This window comes from Microtus pennsylvanicus, chromosome 4, assembly GCF_037038515.1.
Source record: "Microtus pennsylvanicus isolate mMicPen1 chromosome 4, mMicPen1.hap1, whole genome shotgun sequence".
Lineage (NCBI taxonomy): Eukaryota > Metazoa > Chordata > Mammalia > Rodentia > Cricetidae > Microtus > Microtus pennsylvanicus.
The window spans coordinates 66,520,276-66,525,025 of record NC_134582.1 but is presented as its reverse complement, the minus strand read 5'-3'; the positions used below and the strand labels follow the sequence as shown (position 1 = coordinate 66,525,025).

The following is a 4,750-nucleotide window of genomic DNA, read 5'->3' as shown; positions in this document are numbered from 1 at the left end:
GTGAGGCATAACCCACAGATTGAGAACACTTGACTGTAATCTTCCCTGTCTGTCTCTTCTTTAAAATTCTCATTATCCAACCCAGGCACAGGCAGCTGTAAGGTATTTGGGTCAGCTTAAGCCTGGCATTGTTCTCAGCACCCGAGAGTGAGACAGAGCCTCTAGAAATAGCGGGAGGGTGAGCCATTGGGCCATCTTTTTTTCCCACAGGCATATAAACTATTTATTAACAGCAAAGGCCCAGGGTCTCATTTCCTCTTGGATACACGCACAGTGCGGCCCCGGCGGCCAATGGTCATGGTGTGCTGGCCTCGGACACGAAGGCCCCAGAAGTGGTGCAGCCCCCTATGGGCCCGAATCTTCTTCAGTGGCTCCAAGTCCTCACGCAGCTTGTTGTCCAGGCCATTGGCCAGAACCTGGCTGTACTTCCCGTCCTTCACATCCTTCTGTCTGTTCAAGAACCAGTCTGGGATCTTGTACTGCCGGGGATTCTGCATAATAGTGATCACACGCTCCACCTTGTCCTCCGTGAGCTCTCCAGCCCTCATGGTGTCCACTTTCCTCAACACCACATGAGCGTATCTCCGCCCCCACCCTTAATGGCAGTGATGGCAAAGGCTATTTTCAGCCGCCCATCGATGTTGGTGTTGAGTACTCGCAGGATGTGCTGGAACTTCTCAGGGATCACGAGAGACATGGCGGCGACACAATAGGCTGTGTAGGCCTCCCGTGGAAGTGGGCCGGCTTTTATAGACAAGGTCAGTGTGTCGGGTACAGTGGGAAGCCTAGAGCACAGGGTATGGTATATGACACTGTGCCTTACCACACGTTCAGCTGGTTCTAATCATGACAAAACATAATCAAAACAAAAATATAGAACAACTGGCCTGAGCTCTTACAAGGTCTTACAGATAGAAAATGTGGAGAGGGAGCGGTGTGATTGTTTTGCTCAAAGGACCTTGAGAGAGCTGGCAGTCAACCACAATCTGTGCAACTTAATTGTATCCTAGATTTGTAAAGAAAATAAATGATGCTGTTAAGATAACTGGGGACATTTGTTCCTAAACTATAGGTAGAAGATGCTTTGAAAAGAATCCTCAAGTTGGCTGATTTTGTATTACCATAGACTGAACCTAGGTGTGAGATGATATGATAGAATGACTGTGATAATGGTCTTCTAGCTGGAAACATCAGGCTTTTGTGAGCTAGGAGAGGAGGACCAGAACCCAAATGCCTCCTACGGAGCTTTTAAATATACCTGCATCTATTTTCAACTAATACATTTAAAAATGTATCTATTATGGTACTACTAAACAATATAGAACATGTTTAAAATGATAAATACAGATTTCAGTGTTAAAATATGAAAATGACATTTTCTGACCATTCTTCCAAGTCTACAAAAAACCTCAGCTTCTGCCTTCAAGAAGGAAACAGTTTATGGATCAAGATAACATGAAGTGTGATACTAGATAGATATGATAAAATCATGGAAATGGTTTATACCTAGTAATCCTACCCCTATATATTTAACCATAATTGCATGAAAACTTATGTCCATGGAAAACATTTTTTTCATTCTATGCATAGTAATTTGAAATTGGACACAGACCAAAAGACCTCCAGTGGGCGAGTGGAAGGATTCTTTATGTCCACTCAGTGGAAAATCAATAAGAGTGAACGATGGATAAATAGAGCAGGATCGACAGAGATCAAAGGCATTATACCAAGTTAATGAAGCCAGAGCCCAGGGCTGGAAAGATGGCTCAGTTGGTAAAGTATTTGTTGTGAAAATATGTGGAGCTGAGTTCAGATCCTTAACACTCACTTACAACTGAGCATACCCATAATACCTGTGCTGGGAGAAATCTGAGACAAGCATAACTTCGGAGCTCACTGAAAATCTGCCTAGCCCCATTGGTGAGCTCTGGGCTCAGTGAGAGTCTCCATTTTTAAAAAAATTGTGTTGGAGAACAACCAAAGAAGACACTTGAGTCTGACTTCTGGCCTCCCCATGCCTTTCCATATGAATACATATATGTAACACACACACACAGAAGCCAGACTTCTGTTATATCCTATAGGATCTTATTTATTTTATGATGTTCTTGGGAAGATAGCACTACATGATCAAGAACAGTGTTAATTTAGCAGTTGTTATGAAGGGAAAGCACAGGGAGACTTAGGGCTGATGGACTGTTGTGAATCTTAATCATGTCACTGGTTGCCTATGTGTATTTAAAATCTCAGATCTGCTCACTGAAGGGTCAAAATTATTGTACCCTGAAATATGAAGAGAAACTAGAAACAATAAACACTGTCATAATTAAACTCTAATACTAATAAGATATTCAAAGAAAATTCTTAATTTATTTTAACAAATGTGGAATGTTTAAATGATAATAAAATATACCTTTAACACTATAAAAGTTGATAACATATATTTCTGATTTGTGTACTTTCCTGGATGTGAGTTTTATTTCACTAAAAATTTAGAATGTAAATGAATGATTCACTTGCTTTAGTGTAGATGTTCAGTTGTACAGGTGAGAGCAACCCTTTGGTTAGCTGTATGACATATTAACAAGATGACATGATTTTATACAATAGTAATATGCTTTTTTGTTCATTTAAATTTCTTTTACTACAGGTTGGAATGAAAGAGGTATAATCAACTACTTCCTAAGTGTCGGGCATGAAGATCAGTTGTTTTTCACGTATGACGTCTGTGTGTCTACCGATATTGTTGATATAGTAATCGCCAGTTTTTTTTACCCTCTGAGAATGTTACACTGTTGGTCACTACCAACAGACCACCAATTCCCTTCACCCTCTAAGAGTCTTACACTATTATGGTCAGTACCAACAGCCCTAAAAACATTGGCCTGCTTTAGCAATGGTGCAGTACTTGATGACAAGCAGATTCTAGGATAATCACATATACATTTAGATCATATTTAACATTTTTATATGGAGAAAGGAAATGAAATGTGGTAATTAAATACCAAACATTTCACTGGGTGTCTCTTTTATTCAATTCTCATCATGTAGCTGAAAATACATGTGGAAATAGCTATGGTGACTTTACAAGGCCTTCTGGAAAATCTGTGATTTAACTTGGGAGACAGCCTGAGCTCTGGTGAGAAGAATTATCCAAAGGTTAATATTCTAAGGTCACTGCTAGCATCCTAAATCCCACCGCCCCAAATCTAAGGATAGCCCTCAGGTGAGTTGCCTGTGATGGAGCTAATGATACCTTTTTCCATGTGTTTGGGTCCATAGTGAGGAATGTTCATGACACAGGCATGTGGGATGTTTTCTTCCCAGAAGTGATTGATGGCATCAGTGGTTAGCTGAAGCCATTAGTATCAGTGCCATCCCAGCTCAACCTCAGGAGCCTCAGACTCCATAAAAATTCTATTGCATCAAATGCTCAGCCTAAATTCTACAAAGTGATGGAAATTTGTCCTCAAGTGACAGCCTCCTTACCACAGAACTTATGGGCTCATGCACTTGGATTTCTTCCATGGACCAATTCCAGCTGTCCTACCTTCTGATGATTTATTTCACATACCTTCCAGGCTTTACCCAGGAACTCCACCATAGAATTCCTAGAAGGAATTCTAGGGGGTTGTCATGGCAACCCCTAGACATCACCTTCAGAATGGCCCATGGCTATTGAGTCCAGATTTATCACCATTATATTTCTATATAGATGGCAAGCCCTTCCTAGACAACCATACCCTAGGAGATGAACCAGATTTGCAATTATGTAGATCACTGTAACACTCATTGTGCTTGTAGCAAGATTTTGATGCACTTGAATGTTGACTTACCAGTGTTCCTTATATTAATATGGGCCTATGTGTTCCTCAAATGCCATCAGAGAAGGCATTTTCACTTCATGAAAGAGAGTCAGACTTTATGGTGACATCAGTGGCAGATTGGTACCAGCTACCATCTTTATTCAGCACCAGCCTTGAAAAGTGTGTGCTGAGCCCTTATTTTGGAGTCTCACTTGTATTTCCCTTTGTCTCATGAACCATGCTTGAAACAATGGCCACACAAAGCCCAGCTACAGAGGATCTACTTCCACGTAGCATGGCCTGGGCCTGCCCAGTGTCCTGTGCTGTGGGTGTTTGTCTAGTACTGCCATTGCGATTTTTATTGCATCTCATGATGTGCACAGATGTGCTTAGTAAGCATCCCAAGAGGTAGAGAGACACTGCTCAATATCCCTGTTCCCAGATGATGCTACCTTATAGACTCTCTTTCTGGGCTACCTCCTCTGGGAGGCTGTAACCGTGTGAAGTCTCTGGATTTTGGTGTTTTAACAAGGGTTTAATTACTAAGGTAAGTGTATGCACCTGCTAAGGCATTCCTAATTATTTAATAATGGTGCAATCTTTCTCAATACAGCCGGTTTTGTAGTGTAAGCTACACTAATGAAGCACGCTGAGAGAATGCATTCCCCCAATGTTGGGAAAGCGTATTTAAATTAAATAAATTTGCAAAGGACTGAATTTTTACTACTGGCCTCAACAATTATGCATCAGTATTTCATGATGTAAGCTAGTAAGCATGTGTCAGACTGCAGCAGGCTTCCTATGATGTTTGTTTTCCGAGTATCTTTAAATGACATATTGTTAGGGTCACTTAAAATTTTTTATCTTTTCAATTCCTCCACATACCCCACCTCATCTTAAACATAATTGTTAAAAAACAAACAAACAAAAGAAAAACAGAAAGA

General features: G+C 40.8%; 1 pseudogene; it reads right to left on the bottom strand.

The window, feature by feature from the left end:
• Window positions 1-211: 211 nt before the first annotated feature.
• LOC142848705 (small ribosomal subunit protein uS13-like) lies at window positions 212-714 on the bottom strand (annotated as a pseudogene).
• Between the last annotated feature and the right edge of the window lie 4,036 nt (window positions 715-4,750).